Source organism: Lepidochelys kempii, chromosome 21, assembly GCF_965140265.1.
Source record: "Lepidochelys kempii isolate rLepKem1 chromosome 21, rLepKem1.hap2, whole genome shotgun sequence".
NCBI lineage: Eukaryota > Metazoa > Chordata > Testudines > Cheloniidae > Lepidochelys > Lepidochelys kempii.
Genome location: NC_133276.1, coordinates 14,608,502 through 14,627,539, shown reverse-complemented (window position 1 = coordinate 14,627,539; position 19,038 = coordinate 14,608,502). Strand labels below are relative to the sequence as shown.

Genomic DNA, 19,038 nt, shown 5'->3' with positions numbered 1-19,038 from the left:
AGTGGCTACTTCAAAGCATGGACAATCTACCCCTGTGTGTGTGGCGGGGGGAGGTGGTAGGGGGTCACTCCCCACCAGGATAACTATGTATCCCTCTGCCCCCACCCAGCTGTGGGGAAGAATCAAGCATTCCCCCCTCCCCCGCATGAGGGCTAACTGTCTCCCTTCTCCCGATGATCACCCCACATTGTGTTTTCCCCAGGAATTGAAATTAGAGGGCGTGATTGAATTTACAGAGGGGTGAGAGCCAAGGGGCGAGACCACGAGGACAAAGGTGGGCTGTATGGCACCATAGTAAAAACTGAAAAATGTTCCACAAGCATTTTATTAGATTTAACTCATTTTAAAATCATCACACAAATGAAATTAGCTATTCAAGCCTTTTGTGAAGCACTACATCTACATCCTTCTTGATTTCTTGTTGTAATTTTGCACAACTCTGTTAATGAACTTCTCAAATGCAGTGCGTTCATCTTTGGTGGCTTCTCATGTGTTCAGTACTTCCAGTCCTTCAGTTGATATGCTCATTAGTTCATTCACATGATCAGGCAGAAGGCAACTTCTTTCATAACACCAAATCCTATTAAATGATGAAAAAGAACGCTCAACTGTAGCTGTTGTGACTGGGAGTAGCAAGAAACAAATTCCTACTTCTTTCATCCCAGGAAACATAGCACAAAGATCGGGTAGAGCCACTAGTGATGATAAAAAAGAAGCTGAAGTCAAATCTTCATTCATTCGTTGCATGACATTCCACTCTGCATTTAAATTCTCTATTCTGTCCTGAGCACATGGCAGCTCCATTGCTGGCAGTGCCTCACTCCACTCAATTGTCGGTGTTTTATAAGACAGGGATCTGTAAAATCTACACAGAGGTTGAGTAGAATCCAGACGTCGCTGTTGTAGATTTGTAAGAATCAAGTCAATGTACTTTTTCAGCTAGCTTAACAAACACTTCTTGTCCTCTTCACTTAAGGAAGAGTCATTAGTCCACTTCTGGATTGAAGTCTTTGCTTCTTCCAGTACATTTTCAATGGATATTTCTCTGATTGATCCAACTGTACGTCTATTGCTGGACAAAGATCTACTACTGTTGTAGCAGATGTCAATGACCCAAGTGGTTTCTACAGTAGCCTTACAAGAGAGAGAATAGCGATTGTCTTCCCTGAACGTAGTAGCAAAAGTAGTCCACCAGCCTCACTACTTAGATCTGTCCCCTCTTGGTAGATACTTTCCAAAGCCAGTAATAAGGGTTGCAGTAATTTTAAAACAACAGCCAAGGATCACTCATGAAAAAGCCAGTGGGTTTGCTCTTGGACTAATTTGAACTTCAGTCCCAGAGCATCTTCTGTTTCTTCCAAGACGTTCACCCTTTTTAGACTCTTGCTGGAGAGAAAAAAAAAAAAAAAGGAGTATAACAAAGTCATTACAATTATGGCTTTTTGAAAGTCTTTTGAAGATTCTGCAGCTCGTACTAGCGCTAGCTGGAGTAGATGGCCTTTGCAGTGTGTATAGGAGAGATTAGGGTTACACTTCTCTCTGAGCAAAGCTTGTACTCCACCATGTCTTCCAGAGAAGTTTGCTGCTCCATCAAATGCACAAGCACCCATCTGTTGGAGTCCAATTTACAAGCATTTAACTCTTCTAAGATGTGGGTTGTCACAGATGCAGCCGATGTGTCTTCTATAACCTTAACATCTAGAAATGCATCTGCTGGCCAACCACTGACATCAAGATAACGTATACAATGACTTAATACTTGACGCCCACTTGCATCAGCCATGTATGCAAATTTTTTTTAATTTTGCAAGAGAATTCTTCACTTTTTCAACTGCTGAGTCTTTCACAGTTGCATCACATACTTCTAACCAGTTAGTTGAGTTTCTTGTAGAAAAATAGTGAGCATTTGCCGGTCTTGTTCAGAACCAGTGTCTAACTTCAGGGTTAACAAGTGACAATGCACTTAACACTGACCTACAGTTTGTAGTGTGCAGTATTTCTTGCTTAAATAGAAAGTATGATGCGACCGCCATGTTTATTCCCACAAACTGTGTTGTGTATTCAGCATTCTTAATGGCCTCACTGTAACGATGCTGGTTCTGGTGGGACCCAACTGAGAGTGCCAATTCAGGACAAAGTGCTTAAAGCAGGGCAGTTACAGCCCAAGGTTGGGGTTTCTATGCACACCAAGGCAAACCAAACCAGCCAGACACAGAGGACTTTGGTTTTACCCCACTGGCTAACCACAAGTCACACAAGCAATTCCCTTAGACACCCCAGTTTCCCAGTATCACCACCAGTGCCACTTGTTATGGGGACAAATGGTTATGAAAACCAATACCCCAGTAAAAGAAAAAAAAGTTCTCTCAATTCCAAATGACCAAGCCCCAGACCCAGGTCAATATACAAATCAAATCTTACCCACAAATCATGCTATTGCCAATCCTTTAGAATCTAAAATCTAAAGGTTTATTCATAAAAGGAAAAAGATATAGATGAGAGCTAGAATTGGTTAAATGGAATCAATTACATACAGTAATGGCAAAGTTCTTGGTTCAGGCTTGCAGCAGTGATGGAATAAACTGGAGGTTCAAATCAAGTCTCTGGAGTACATCCGCAGCTGGGTTGGGTCATCAGTCCTTTGTTCAATGCTTCAGTGTAGCAAAGTTCCTCCAGAGATAAGAAGCAGGACTGAAGACAAGATGGAGGAGCTGCAGCAGCTTTTTATAGTCTCTTGCCATGTGGTCTCTCTTTCTTTGTCCCAAGGACAAGCTGTCCATCACATGGCATGGAAAAACCTCAGAGTTCTGTCCATAGGCATGTCCCTGCATACCTTGCTGAGTCACAAAGTGTGTCTGCCTTCTCTCAGTGGGTCACTTGTATAGCTGATCGTCCTTAATGGGCCATCCAGCAGGCTAGGCAGAGCTGACACCAACTTGTCTGGAGTGTTCCCCAGAAGCACAGTACAAGTTTGAAATACAGACAGTATAGAGCCAATATTCTAACTTTAACTACAAAATGATACACACATATAGACAGCATAATCATAACCAGCAAACCATAACCTTGTCTTAGACACCTCATTTGACCCCCTTTATTCAAAATTTGGTGCCACTACAGGACCTTGGTTGCAACAATGATCTAAATGGTCCCAGATTATATCAATAACATCACACCTCATTAAGTACTTCTAAACTTGATGCAGTACAGAGGCTTGGTGTTTTGCAGCCTTTTCATGTAGTTTATCAGCATTGACTTTGCTGATCGGTCTGGCAAACCAAGCTCCTCCAGTATTACCAATTGTAGCAGTGGGAAGCTTTCCTTCTTCGTAAGCTTTTTTGCAAGAAATGCCATCTTTTGTAACTTCAATAAATGGAAAAAGTTTGACCGACAAACATTGGGAACTGCCTTCAGGTTGTGGAGACACAGTTTCTTCAGTAGGTAGTTTTATCTGTGCTTCGGATAGTTCAGATGTAGATACGCCACTTGAACCTTCAGATGACATGTTGATATAGCCCTGATTCTTGGTATGTTCTTCGTCTTGGTTGGTTTTTGAGGCCTTTGAATGGAAAAAATGTTGAATTGTTTTATCTTTCATTTTCACTTTGACCGGCAACTTATAAAACAGATAAGAATGTGACCATTACCCAGGGTACAATCTGGACTGTAGAACAGCTGTCTCCCCTCAGATTTTGAACCTGGGGTGTCTTTTACACTGCTTCACTGTGAGAACCACCACTCCCGGTCTGTTCACACACAGCCTCCAGCATATAACTTGCTCTCAGCTACATAGTATGAGTGCTATAGTCAGTCACTCATGAATTACACTGCAGAACACCAGCAAACTCTCCAGTCCCAGACTTCCCCCCAGAAATATGCATCTTGTACTGCCCAGCACTCTACTGGACAATGCAAGCTCATATCATAAACAGAAAGTGATATGCACAAACCTTGTTATCTCAGGTGGAGATTCCCAAACAAACACACTGGTTTAGACAAAAACAAAACAAGTTTTTATTAACCACAGAAACAAAGAGTATAAGTGATTACAAGTAATGACGCATAAAAGTCAAAATTGGTTACAAAAAATAAAAGGCAATATGCAACAAATAACTTACTTAACAGGCTAAGTGAATTCAAAGTACAATGTCTTTCTCGCCACATGCTTTTCATAGAATATCAGGGTTGGAAGGGACCTCAGGAGGTCATCTAGTCCAACCCCCTGCCCAGAGCAGGACCAATCCCAACTAAATCATCCCAGCCAGGGCTTTGTCAAGCCTGACCATAAAAACTTCTAAGGAAGGGGATTCCACCACCTCCCTAGGTAACGCATTCCAGTGCTTCACCGCCCTCCTAGTGAAAAAGTTTTCCTAATATCCAACCTAAACCTCCCCCACTGCAACTTGAGACCATTGCTCCTTGTTCTGGCATCTGCTACCACTGAGAACAGTCTAGATCCATCCTCTTCGGAACCCCCTTTCAGGTAGTTGAAAGCAGCTATCAAATCCCCCCTCATTCTTCTCTTCCGCAGACTAAACAATCCTAGTTCCCTCAGCCTCTCTTCATAAGTCATGTGTTCCAGACCCCTAATCATTTTTGTTGCCCTCCGCTGGTCGCTTTCCAGTTTTTCCACATCCTTCTTGTAGTGTGGGGCCCAAAACTGGACACAGTACTCCAGATGAGGCCTCCCCAATGTCAAATAGAGGGGAACGATCACATCCCTCTATCTGCTGGCAATGCCCCTACTTATACAGTCCAAAATGCCGTTAGCCTTCTTGGCAACAAGGGTACACTGTTGACTCATATCCAGCTTCTCGTCCACTGTAACCCCTAGGTCCTTTTCTGCAGAACTACTGCCTAGCTCTGTCCCATTCGGTCCCTAGTCTGTAGCAATGCATGGGATTCTTCCATCCTAAGTGCAGGACTCTGCACTTGTCCTTGTTGAACCTCATCAGATTTCTTCTGGCCAAATCCTCTAACTTGTCTAGGTCCCTCTGTATCATATCCCTACCCTCCAGCATATCTACCTCTCCTTCCAGTTTAGTGTCATCTGCAAACTTGCTGAGGGTGCAGTCCACGTCATCCTCCAGATCATAAATGAAGATATTGAACAAAACCGGCCCCAGGACCAACCTTTGGGGCACTCTGCTTGATACCAGCTGTCAACCAGACATGGAGCCATGATCACTACCCACTGAGCCCAACAATCTAGCCAGCTTTCTATCCACCCGTAGTCCATTCATCCAGCCCATACTTCTTTAACTTCCTGGCAAGGATACTGTGGGAGACAGTGTCAAAAGCTTTGCTAAAGTCAAGGAATAACACGTCCACTGCTTTCCCCCTACTTTTGCAGTCTTGCTGGTTAGAATCCTTTCAGCAAAGCTCCCTCCGCCTCCCCAGTTCAGTGCTCCTTCAGGTGTTTCTGATGCTGTGAGCAAAGAGAAAGGGAGGAGTGTTTTGGGGTTTCTCTCCTCATTTCTTACAGTTCTCTTTTCCCTTTGAAGATCATCTCCAGCTGGGGTTCAGGTGACAGGAGTCTAGAGGACAGAAACTTCCATCTGTTTTGCTGTCAATATGTAAAGTTCTCACTCAGTCCTTTCTTCCTGCCAAAGAGTGGCCAATTAACCAGGTGATAGTCCATCTGATTTTGTTGACACCTGGCTGAAGTGTTGGCTAGTCTTTTGTCTCTGGGGAACCGGTTTGAAGCTGGTTCCCCAGACTTGGAACATGCCTTATAAAATAGAATTTTATAACTTTACATACAATGTTGCCACACATTTTACCAGGACAATAAAGTTCAACAGATTATGAGTTTTCAAGTGATACCTCACAAGGAATACTTTGTACAAAATTTATCATAGACTTGTAAAGAGGGTGAATATAAGAGTACAGACTGTCATAATTAATAAATTAAATTTTTGTTAGGACAATGCAAATTACAAACAGTTTTAGCTTTCTAAAGCAAAATATATCAAAAAATTTTAATGTATTTAATTTCAATTGACTTCTGAAAAATTATAATAAAAGTGTTTAGTACAGAAACTCCCAGAGATAGTGACCTCTCTAGATAGCGACAATGCGAGATGACCTTGGCAAATAAGGCATTTTAAAAACCTTGCCTAATAGGAAACATATATTTCTATAAGTTTCCCAGTCACAAATCTAGCATACTAGAGCAAAGTCCCTAAACACACTAATCTAGTCATCCCAAGAAGAAATTATATTAATTCCTTCTATATATATGCATAAACTTTCATGAAGTTTCAATAAAGGAGTTAAGCGTACTGTGGCTGCCCAGTTACTGTAAGCAACTTTTCGTAAGTTTCAAGTTTTCAAATGTTGGCAAGGCAATTCGGCGCTAACTCTTGGCCTCACATTTTAAACATCATGAAACACCAATAAACATCAGCATTTGAATTTATGATGATTTACTGTTGTTTATAAATCATAATTTGAAATTATTAGGTCAGCCAACCTCTCTGAAATGAATGAGCCAGCACTGTCATAACAAACAGCTGTGGGAGGCAGCTATTCTTTGCTCATAGTTTCAAACCTATTAAGCATTTCCAAGAACAAAGATTTTATCATATATATGCTTTTAAAGCGTGTATTAATGTTTCAACTTCAATTCAAATTTCCAAACAACAAAATGAATTTTTTTTCCAACTAGAAATTTTAAAAAACTAGATCTAGCTCAGGGGTGGGCAAACTTTTTGGCCCGAGGGCCACATCTGGGTGCGGAGATTACTTGCCGTGCTGGGGCAGGGGGTTGGGGTGCAGGGACAGAGTGTGAGAGGGGGTGCAGTGTGCAGGAAGGGGCTCAGGGCAAGGGGTTGGGGCAGAGGAGGGGTGCGGGGTGTATGAGGGGGCTCACGGAAGGGGGTTAGGGTGCAGGAAGTGTGTGGAATGCAGGAGGGGGCTCAGGTCAGGGGGTTGAGGTGCAGAAGGGATGCAGGGTGCAGGAGGGGGCTCAGGCAGGGGGGTTGGGGTGCAGGAGGGGTGCGGGATGCAGCAGGGGGCTCAGGGCATAGAGTTGGGGTACAGGGTGGGTTCAGGCTCTGGCCCAGCGCCGCTTACCTAAAGTGGCTCCGGGGTGGCAGCTGCACGCACTGAGGCCAGGGCAGGCTCCCTGCCGCGCCACTCCGGGAAGCAGCCAGCACCATGTCCCTGCGTGGCCCCTGAGGGAGAGGGAGGCACAGAGCTCCGTGTGCTTCCCTCTCCTGTGGGTACCTCCCCCGAAGCTCCCACTGGCCGCGGTACCCCGTTCCTGGCCAATGGGAACTTTGGGGGAGGTACCCACAGGCAAGAGCAGCGTGCGGAGCTCTCCTCGCCCCCGGCCCATAGGCTCCAGGGACATGGTGTGGCCGCTTCCCGGAGTCCAAGGCGGTGGCAATCCCACGGGCCGGATCCAAATCCCTGAGGGACCAGATCCAGCCCACGGGCTGTAGTTTGCCCACCCCGATCTAGCTGGAAAGTGACTAAATTAGCAACACTGGCCAGGGGAGGGGGAAGGTCGGGAAATCCCTGTCCAGGGACATTCCCCATGGGGAGTAACTGTTCCCATCCCCCCACCATGACCAACCTGCCCCAAGGATCAGAGTCACTCCCCATGGGGGCTGACTGCCCCCCATGCCCACATGACCAGCCCTTCCCAAGAGTCAGGGTCACCCCCTGCAGGGAGGCCACCTGCCCATCTGTGACCACCCCACTCCCAGGGTCACTCCCCCATGGGGGCCACCTGCCCCCCACCCTCACAGTCGGGGTCACCCCCCCCTTCAGGGAAACTGCCCCCCATTCCTCCCTACCCCCCTAACCTCCCCCTAGGACCACCCCACTCCCAGGGTCACTCCCCCATGGGGGCCACCTCACAGTCCCCCCACCCTCACAGTCGGGGTCACCCCCCCTTCAGGGAAACTGCCCCCCATTCCTCCCTACCCCCCTAACCTCCCCCTAGGACCACCCCACTCCCAGGGTCACTCCCCCATGGGGGCCACCTCACAGTCCCCCCACCCTCACAGTCGGGGTCACCCCCCTTCAGGGAAACTGCCCCCCATTCCTCCCTACCCCCCTAACCTCCCCCTAGGACCACCCCACTCCCAGGGTCACTCCCCCATGGGGGCCACCTGCCCCCCACCCTCACAGTCGGGGTCACCCCCCCTTTAGGGAAACTGCCCCCCCATTCCTCCCTACCCCCCTAACCTCCCCCTAGGACCACCCCACTCCCAGGGTCACTCCCCCATGGGGGCCACCTCACAGTCCCCCCACCCTCACAGTCGGGGTCACCCCCCCTTCAGGGAAACTGCCCCCCATTCCTCCCTACCCCCCTAACCTCCCCCTAGGACCACCCCACTCCCAGGGTCAGGGTCGGTCCCTATTGGGGCTAACTGCCCCCCTCCGCCATGACCCCTGTGTGGGGGAGGGGTGACTGTGCGGTACGGCGCGAGCTCGCCCCGCCCCCCCACTCACCCGCGCAGCCTCGGCCTCGCGGCGGCGCCACAAACAAACGAACGGGAGGAGGGCGCGAGGGGAAACGTGGGACGCGAGTGACAGCCCAGTCGGGCGAAACCCAGGGGCGGGACTTCCCGGGGCGCCCAGCAACCAGCCAGGCCCACTCTGAGTCGCTGAGCAGAGGTGCCCATCTGCGGGGAGAGCGGGGCTGATTGGCCGGACAAGGACCCGGAGGCCCCGCCCCGGGGCTTCAAACCTTGGGAGCGGGGAGGCGACGCGGTGTGGGATTGGAGGAGCCGTCCCAGGGCCCCGCCCACCCCTCCTCGCGGGCACCCTCCCCACAGAGGGGTAGAGGGCGGGGCCAGGGAGGTGACTGGCCTCCCTGCCAGGGCCGGGTGGGGCTCGAGCCCCGTCCACACTGGGCGGGGAGGGTTCAGCCCCCCGGGGTGCGTGGGGCCGGCTGGGTTTGCACACTTTAACCTGGACACATGCGAGTGCATGCACACACACATCAATATATGGGGCGGGGGGGTTCGACCCAGCTGCTACGGTCAGGGGATTGCCTGAGGATCTCCAGCCCAGTTTGCAGCCACTCTCAGGAGGGTGGCGCCCGTCGTGAAGCAAGAGTCGCGTCACCCCCAAAAGCTTGTACGTGAGAAGGCGAAGGGAAAGAGACCTGGGATTTTTTATATATATATATTTAAATCTTGTGATTTGGGGGAGCCTGACTCATGAAATTTTGCATGCTCAGGGTTAGTCACGCTGCCGCTGGGTGAGAAAAAAAACCAAAAACTTAGGCTTGAATAGAGACTGGGAGTGGTTAAGTCATTATGCAAGGTAACCTATTTCCCCTTGTTTTTTCCTACCCTCCCCCCCCCCTTTCCTCAGCTGTTCTTGTTAAACCCTAGATTTGTGCTGGAAACGGCCCACCTTGATTATCATACACATTGTAAGGAGAGCGATCACTTTAGATAAGCTATTACCAGCAGGAGAGTGGGGTGGGGGGAGAGAAAACCTGTTGAAGTGATCAACACCCATTTTTTCATGCTCAGTGTGTATAAAACATCCTCACTGCATTTTCCACTTTATGCATCCGATGAAGTGAGCTGTAGCTCACGAAAGCTTGTGCTCAAATAAATTGGTTAGTCTCTAAGGTGCCACAAGTACTCCTTTTCTTTTTGCGAATACACACTAACACGGCTGCTACTCTGACTGAGTTATAACTGGACGAAGATGGGGCTTTAGTCTCTCTTTACATGATGGCAACAACAGACCAAGTTCAGCTATATGGCTCCCTTGCTTATCAAACACCAAAGATATCCATTAAAGCAGAGGCGGGCAAACTACAGGCCGTGGGACCGTCCTGCCTCACCCTTGAGTTCCCGGCCAGGGAGGGTAGTCCCCGGCCCCTCCCCTGCTGTCCCCCCTGCCCCGCAGCCTCAGCTCTCTGGGCCGCTGCTCCTCCCGGGCAGCACGGTGTGGCTGGCTCTGGCCAGGCTGCAGGGCTGCGAGCTCCTGCTGCTCTGAGCGGCATGGTAAGGGGGCAGGGAACAGTTGGATAGGCATGAGAGTCCCGGGGGGCCTGTCAGGGAGCAGGGGAGGTTGGATGGGGGTGGGGTCCTGGGGGGTGGTTAGGGGCGGAGGTCCTAGGAGGGGGTGGTCAGGGGACAAGGAGCAGGGGGGGTTGGATGGGTCGGGGGTCTGGTGGGGGCGGTCAGGGGACGGGGAACAGGAAGGGTTGGATAGGTGTGGGAGTCCCAGGGGGGCCTGTCAGGGGGAAGGGGTGTGGATAGGGGTCGGGGCAGTCAGGAAGCAGGGCTGGTTGGATATTTGTAAGTCTCAGCCTAGTAAATGTTTGTACCAGTCTCCAGAGGCTTCAGCCTGGGCTTTGTGATTCTTTGTAAACTGATTCCCTAAAAATTCAGATAAAATTTCAATTAATGATTGAATTCCTCAAATGTTTCTGGACAAAGACAGGCTGCAGCCTACAAAACAGCCCTAATACAGACAAACAAACATTTATTTAACCCATTGCCTTATTATTTAGACAGCACCATATGTGCATGGTATTTTAGTAAACAAGGCCCCACGTATTGTGTGATTCTGCGATATCAGCTTCAGTCGTTGCTATAGAACCATGCTCCAGAATATCAGCTTTTGTTTACAAAATTAAATTTCTAGCTCTTACATTTGGGAAAATAATCTCAAAACATGACCTGTGTGTACGGGCTTGTCTACATTGGAGTTATGCCATAATAGCTATTCCCAAATAACTATTCCTAAATAGTTCCATGTGTGGACGCTCACTCTGAACTAAGAGTGCCTTGTTCTCAATTAGACTGATTAAGAAATAATTTGGAATAAAGCATGTTTATTCCAGAATAAGTGTGTCCATATGTGAGTTAATTGGGAATAGATAATCCTCTTTAAATTCATACCCTATTTTATTCCAGATTAATTTGCATGTGTAGACAAACCCTGGTTTACCTGACGCCTATTTGAATCTGCAGAGAAGCTCTAACAATGGCTCTACGAGATGTAAACTGTCCCAGCCGTCTCACTTGGGGCCCGTGGAGTCCTGGACTCTGCAGTTGTGGAATCTTGCATTTTTCCAAGATACCGCAGAAATCCACATTTTCCTGCTGAATTTATCCTTTTCCTGCTGCCAGACACTAAGCTTTTCACTTTCTGCCTCCCTGCCCTACTGGGACCTGCCTGCAGCTGCCTCTCGCTCCACAACTTTCCTCACAAAAGGGAGAAAATTGGATTACGTATCCTCAGTGAGGAGGGGCAGGAATGACAGGGAACAAGAGCTAGAGTTCAGCTAGGGAAGCGTGGGGAATCTAAAACACAGGCTGGGCTGCTAGGCAGCCTAGAGACCGGAGCAGCAGCCAAGGCTTGGGGGGGCCGAGAAGATGAATTGCTGACGCTGATGACAAGGTCCCCCCCGTTTCCTAGCTCCCATGCTGTGAAGGAAGGAAATTCTAAGCCAAGCCACTCAGACAACACTGTAACTGCTGGATTTCACCGAGCAGCGTTGAATGAAGAACACAACGAAACCAATCTATCATTGAAACTAAACATCCAAGAATTGTAATTCAGAGACTATTTTCAGCTAGAGCTGCTGCTGTTGGATGACTGGGGATGGGGTATTTCCTGGGTATACAGTGAATTAATATAACAGCTGCCACCTTATGTGATTCCAAGGAATGAATTGGGGACCTCCAGAGCACAAAGTATGCATTGTAACAAGCTAGAGAACAGGATAGGTACCTAAACTCTATAACATACTCTCTGTGGCTTGGCATAGATAAGGGCATATAACACATTGTTTGGTAGGTTTGCTGCAGAATTAGGGAGTCCTTGCAATTGAATTTAGGGGGCCTAGCCACAGAATCTGGTCCTAGTGCATCCTGAGGTAGACAGGGCCCTGTACATAATTCCTTTGTATTCTGAAGCAATCCACATGCAATGGTGCCTGCTATCCGTGCTTTCTCTGGTGCAGGAAGGTGGGAATTCTGTAGCTGATTCGGACAAATTCACAAATTGTTTTCTTTACTGCATTAAACATGAAAATAGAATATGAATACAGTATCCCATTGTTTATTTTTATATTACATATGCGGGTTTGTCTACACAGCAGGTGGGAGGTGTAATGTACATGCGCTGGTTCTGTTCAACTAGCACCTAAAAATAGCCGTGTAGTTGCAGAGGCTGGCTGCCCATGTGCAATCTCACCTGCCACTCTAGGTATGGACTCAGGCAGCTGGCCCACGCTGCTGTATTTAGGTGCTAGTGGGTACATCTACCCAAGCTGGGAATTCCACCTGCTTCCTGCTGGGTAGACATACTCCAATTGATTTGAAGGTGCCCTTACTATTAAAACTAGCCACACTAATACTTTCCCCAGTAATATATAAACAAAAAAGAAATCCAGTTCAAATGACTGGTTAAAAATTACATAAGTGCAGCATTTATTCAACCCAGCCCAGAGCCCTTCAGTAAGTGTGGTGCACCGTGGCCTTGGTCTATGTTTCAGACAATGGTGTTGCTTTATGAGGCAATATGGTGTCCAGGAAACAAGTGTGATGATGATAAACTAGGTTCCACTGTATGAAATTCAAGGATCAAAGCATTTGCAAAGGGATATCTATATACATGTTTGTGGAGGACCAATGTTTATCTGAAGGTGAATTATTTGCAAAAAAGTGAACTGTGCATTTCAAACTCACAAGAGTCAGGCTGAAGTGAATCCATGCTACCACCACATTCAAATTAAATTTAGGACTAAATCTTGAGGCAAAACACTAGATATTGAAGTGTATGGTTCAATCCTGCACTGGAAGCAGGACTGGTCTAGTGTCTCTCCATCTTCTATAATTAATTTAGGTATTTGTAGGTGGTATCCCATCCATGTACCCAAACTTCTTTAGCTTGCAATAGCCAACAAGATCACAGCAGCATAAGGTGCCATGGCAGCCGATGGAGAAAAGCCATTAAGTTACAAACAGCACATCCTATCATTTGTACACAACAGACACCACCTCAAAAAGATCCCATTCAGATGCAAAAGGAAAGGGAGAGTCTTTAAAGGATGTTAAAAATGCCATCTTCAATCTGCTGCTGGCTAGAAGACAGCAACCCATCCTGTAAAGCGCTGACCTGGCCATATTTTATGTTTTCATGCTCTCCAGGTTGGATTACTGCCATTCACTCTAGGAATGAGCACCCCAACATTATAAAAAGCTTTAATTGATCCAGAATGCAACAGCCCATCTCCACACTGTCATTGGTTGAGAGTTCATCACCCTAGCACTCTGCTCACTATGCTAGCTCTCCATAACACAGCGGTTCAGATTCTACCTCTGCACTAATTTTTTTTAAACTCTTTATTTAGGAAGTTTGAACAGGTTTACAAATCTTTGCCATGTAAATATCAGAGACAAAACAGTAATTATTACAACAATGAGCTTTTAGAGAAACATTATACAGTAATGTCATCCTCATATCTCTATTTAACGGGGGGTTAACATTTCAAAGTGAGTATCTTTACACTTCCCAGGACTTGCTGTTTCTGGTGATTTTTATTAAATCTCAGCTCTAATCTTTAATGCTTAAGGAACTGGCCCAAGCCTCCCTCTCTCCATGAACTATGAAACTGTCAAGCTAAAGGGCAAAGCTTTCTCAGCAAATGACCCAAGAGGGTGTAACAAAACAGTGACTATGGGTCTTACCACTTACAAAGCTAATCTTACACCTCACTTCTTCAGCCACAGCTTTTCCACAGCCATAAAGTGATGTTGAAAATGTCTGATAGGTTTTGTTCTCTCTAAAATACACTTTCTGTAATGGGCTGAGACCGTGTAATAAGAAGCTGGCAGCTACAGATCATTTTCCTGGTGTCGAGACCCAAATGACGTCTTTTCTCATAGATTATTAAAGCTCCGAACACTGTCCTACTATCATTGGTTCTCAACCTATTTACCATTGTGGACCGCATCCAATACTACCTGAATGGTCCTGAGCATGATGTCACATGGGCTGCAGCTCTGTGCTGATTGGGCCACAAGTGGTCTGCAGGCCACAGGTTGAGAACCACTGACTGGAGAGAGGTTTCTTTGGTTATGTCAGAAGGCATGGAGCTCCCTAGCCAATAACTGCTCAACCGCCTTTCAGTCTTGTGTGTCCCATATGAGCTTTGAACGTGCTGATCAAATCCGAGTATAGAATAGCAGCATTTAAAAACAACAGTGCAGTGTGGGGCTATTAGATCTAGTTTATAATACATTTCCTATCAATTTTTCAGTAATTTCTCTCTGAAAAAAAATGAGACCAAAAAAAAGCACTATCATGACATCACGGCAAAGCAGTTAACTAACCCAAACCCACTCACTAGAGGATGTGAGCACTTCACGGGAAGAAAATCTGATGTCTTTACTGCTGATGCTGCCAGCCCCAGTATCAACTCAGCTCTTTAATGCATTCGGGACAAACATTTTAAAATTCGCCAAAATACATAAAAGTATACCAGCTGATATAGAGGAAATGAGGCTGCATTTCTTTTTGCTTGTGGATTCTGCCCTGAGGTCCTAAGCCGACCTATTGTAATCTGACTGTTTAAAGCTTACTAAAGGTTCCTCCCTCTGCTTGTATTAGTCACATGAAATTGTATAATCTCAATTGCAGCCTTTGCCGGCAGAGCTGGAGTGACCTAAATTCTGTCTGATGACCCTGTTCTTCAATTTCTTGTTATATAAGGAAGCTGGTGCCACATAGGAGAGATCCTCAGGAAGGAGCCAGGGCTGATCCTCGCAAATCGCTTGAAGATCCCCAGAAAGGAGATAGCAGCTGATTCTGGGAAGGGCCCAAGGATCACCAGGAAGGAGGTAAATAACATGAAACATGCTTAACAAGGCTGCAAGCAAACCAGGAAATGACACTCTCTCTCACCGGGCCAGACTCATGGCCATGGGGTATTTGCAGTGTTTTTAGGGGGAACCCTGCTCCCATCCAGTCTGCTTCTATATCCAATATAGCAATAATGATGTTACTGTGATCCTTACTGACCCTCCCTGTCCCTGCCCAATCCCCCTCCGGAGTGAACCCCATGTGAGCCAATCTCTGCTCCACCCACCACCACGTCCTATGGGACAGCACTACAGGTCCATGGCCATGTCCCCAGGCCTGCTACCCCCATATACCCCAGTCATCCAATGCATTTTGTGAGAACCATAAACTTATTGGGGGGTTCTGGTCTGGCTTTTAATCTAACAGGCTGGTATCCAGTTTAGGCCCTTAAAGGTTCTGGACCCATGTTGCTTATTGAAAGCAATCAGTACCAGCTTCTTTTTTATAAATTGTATTAAAACTCTTAAATTAAGATTTAAAAAACAAGCAAAAAATCATCACTGAAGCTAAACTATCATTATTAGTACTAAACAAATAACTCCATCAAATCAACAAGTCATGCCTCAATATTGGATTGGACTTGTATCAACAGATTAGTACCAAAAGTAAGTTCCTCAGTAGGTAGCTGTGTTTGGTTATCGATTGTTACTAAAGAATTTGACCAAAGTCAATCAAATCTATAATTTGAATCAAGTAGCCCAATACTGAAACCAGGTCATCAGATGATCCTCAGAGCCAATAATAAAGCATCCTTCTTATTGTTTGTCTACAGAGGGAAATTACACTGATGTAAGACAAGGTGTGAATTTAAAGTGCTGTAGTTACACCAATAGAGCTCCACATGTGGACACTTACTCCAGTATAAGAGTGTTTTTTTCTATTTAGCTAGTTATTTTGGCAGAGGTTAAAGCTAAACCAAAATAGTCATTCTTAAACCGGAGTAAGTTTCCACATGGGGAGCTCTAATTATCTTTGAAAACTCGTGGCGAACCGGGGAAGTCCCGGATGACTGGAAAAAGGCTAATGTAGTGCCAATCTTTAAAAAAGGGAAGAAGGAAGATCCTGGGAACTACAGGCCAGTCAGCCTCACCTCAGTCCCTGGAAAAATCATGGAGCAGGTCCTCAAAGAATCAATCCTGAAGCACTTGCATGAGAGGAAAGTGATCAGGAACAGCCAGCATGGATTCACCAAGGGAAGGTCATGCCTGACTAATCTAATCGCCTTTTATGATGAGATTACTGGTTCTGTGGATGAAGGGAAAGCAGTGGATGTATTGTTTCTTGACTTTAGCAAAGCTTTTGACACGGTCTCCCATAGTATTCTTGTCACCAAGTTAAGGAAGTATGGGCTGGATGAATGCACTATAAGGTGGGTAGAAAGCTGGCTAGATTGTCGGGCTCAACGGGTAGTGATCAATGGCTCCATGTCTAGTTGGCAGCCGGTATCAAGTGGAGTGCCCCAAGGGTCGGTCCTGGGGCCGGTTTTATTCAATATCTTCATAAATGATCTGGAGGATGGTGTGGATTGCACTCTCAGCAAATTTGCGGATGATACTAAACTGGGAGGAGTGGTAGATACGCTGGAGGGGAGGGATAGGATACAGAAGGACCTAGACCAATTGGAAGATTGGGCCAAAAGGAATCTGATGAGGTTCAATAAGGATAAGTGCAGGGTCCTGCACTTAGGACGGAAGAACCCAATGCACAGCTACAGACTAGGGACCGAATGGCTAGGCAGCAGTTCTGCGGAAAAGGACCTAGGGGTGACAGTGGACGAGAAGCTGGATATGAGTCAGCAGTGTGCCCTTGTTGCCAAGAAGGCCAATGGCATTTTGGGATGTATAAGTAGGGGCATAGCGAGCAGATCGAGGGACGTGATCGTTCCCCTCTATTCGACATTGGTGAGGCCTCATCTGGAGTACTGTGTCCAGTTTTGGGCCCCACACTTCAAGAAGGATGTGGATAAATTGGAGAGAGTCCAGCGAAGGGCAACAAAAATGATTAGGGGACTGGAACACATGAGTTATGAGGAGAGGCTGAGGGAGCTGGGATTGTTTAGCCTGCAGAAGAGAAGAATGAGGGGGGATTTGATAGCTGCTTTCAACTACCTGAAAGGGGGTTCCAAAGAGGATGGCTCTAGACTGTTCTCAATGGTAGCAGATGACAGAACGAGGAGTAATGATCTCAAGTTGCAGTGGGGGAGGTTTAGATTGGATATTAGGAAAAACTTTTTCACTAAGAGGGTGGTGAAACACTGGAATGCGTTACCTAGGGAGGTGGTAGAATCTCCTTCCTTAGAGGTTTTTAAGGTCAGGCTTGACAAAGCCCTGGCTGGGATGATTTAACTGGGAATTGGTCCTGCTTTGAGCAGGGGGTTGGACTGGATGACCTTCTGGGGTCCCTTCCAACCCTGATATTCTATGATTCTATGATTCTAATGATATAACTACAGCACATTGAATTCACACCTTACCTTATACTGGTATAACTTACCCACGTAGGCAAACCCTAACCCTTTTGTAATGGTATATACAAACCCCATACTGGGATGGAAGGGGTTAGGACAATACTGGGCCCAGCTAGCCCATTAAACCTACAGAGCATGCGCCAATTGGAGAAAAGATTGAAAAGGGAGCAAGCCCAGCTCAGAAGGCTGGAAAACAGTACAGAGCTACCCTGAAGGCTTCTGCCAAGAGGCTAGACACACCTCCCTGAAGTAGCAGGACTGAACTGTGAGCTTGCTCGGGGATGATGGTTTGGTTTTCTTTTCCGCTATCTGGGACCAGAAGCAGAGAGAAGCAGTGGTAGGAAGTGATCCAGGGAGGGTAACTCAGAGGGTCCCTGTGACACTCTCTATCTCAGGGGAACACCCTGCGCCCCCATGTTCATCCTTATAATATGATTGTGTGGTATCCAGTGCAAGGTTTGTCATGTCGGGTGTCTTTGGAAGGCTCATGATGCACTAAGCATTGTTGTTACAGTAATGTTACAGGTTGTAATTTCATGTATATCGTTATGAGGTTGAAAATGTGTTCTCATGGCTTAAAGCAAGCCCAGGCAAAACTCTCCATGCACGCCGACAGCCACGCTTTCAGAGCCAGACAAAAAAGAAATTAAAAGACTGGGATGTCTCACAGCTAACAGAAATTTAAACATAAGAACGGCCAGACTGGGTCAGACAAATGGTCCAATCTAGCCCAGTATCCTATCTTCCGACAAAGGCTCGAGCCAGATGCTTCAGAGAGAATGAATGGATCAGGGCAATTTTTTTAGTGATCCACCCGTCGTCCAGTCCCAGCTTCTGGCAGTCAGAGGTTTAGGGATACCCAGAGCATGGGGTTGCATCCCTGCCCATCTTGGCTAATAGCCACTGATGGACCTATCCTCCAAGAACATATCTAATTCTTTTTTTGAACTCACTTATACTTTTGGCCTTCAGGACATCCCCTGGCAACAAGTTCCACAGGTTGACTGTGCATGGTGTGAAGTACTTCCTTCTGTTTCCTTCAAACCTTCCGCCGGTTAATTTCATTGGGTGACTCCCTAGTTCTTGTGTTATGTGAAGGGGTAAACAATACTTCCCTATTCACTTTCTCCAAACCATTCATGATTTTATAGACGTCTATCATATCCCACCTTAGTCATCTTTTTCAAGATGAACAATCCTATTCTTATTAATCTGTCCTCATACAGAAGCTGTTCCATACCCCTAATCATTTATGTTGCCCTTTTCTGAACTTTTTCCAATTCTAATATATCTTTTTTGAGATGGGGCGACCAGAATTGCACACAGTATTCAAGGTGTGGACATACCCTGGATTTATAGAGGGGCATTTACTGTCTTATTATCTATCCTTTTGCTAATGGTTTCTAACATTGTTAGCTTTTTTTGACTACTGCTGCAAATTGAGTTCTCTGATAGTTTTCAGAGAACTATCCACGATGACTCCAAAATCTTTCTTGAGTGGTAACAGCTAATTTAAACTGACGGTGGATTTGCACACTATTCATCTCTTGCAGCCTTCTGGACCTTGTAGGATAGGAGTTGGAACTACAGACAAGGAGCCAGACAGTGATGGTTCAGCACTTCTTTCTAGAGGACCTTCAGATGCAGGGAGACTGGATCAAAGTTTGGAATGGCCCGTTTGCTGATTTAGTGACTTCCTCTCCACAAGGTGATCA

The 19,038-nt window shown here is 46.5% G+C and overlaps 2 protein-coding genes across 6 annotated transcripts in view; one reads left to right on the top strand and one right to left on the bottom strand.

Annotated features, from left to right (window-relative positions):
- UBE2T (ubiquitin conjugating enzyme E2 T) overlaps nt 1–19,038 on the bottom strand; it is a 33,452-nt gene that overhangs the window by 12,227 nt on the left and 2,187 nt on the right. Inside the window, exon 1 of one of the 4 annotated variants that reach the window (XM_073319777.1) lies at nt 8,467–8,625. The exons of 2 other annotated variants lie outside the window; for them this stretch is intronic. The gene's annotated coding sequence lies outside the window, so the exon portion shown is untranslated. Of the gene's footprint in view, nt 1–7,077; nt 7,099–8,466; nt 8,626–19,038 lie in introns of those variants that run through there. One more of the 4 variants, XM_073319776.1, reaches the window with a different exon arrangement.
- Nucleotides 14,588–19,038, top strand: part of LOC140901263 (cryptochrome-1-like) — a 41,021-nt gene continuing 36,570 nt past the window's right edge. Inside the window, exons 1-2 of one of the 2 annotated variants that reach the window (XM_073319774.1) lie at nt 14,588–14,834; nt 18,877–19,031. The gene's annotated coding sequence lies outside the window, so the exon portion shown is untranslated. The remainder of the gene's footprint in view (nt 14,835–18,876; nt 19,032–19,038) is intronic. The other variant, XM_073319775.1, reaches the window with a different exon arrangement.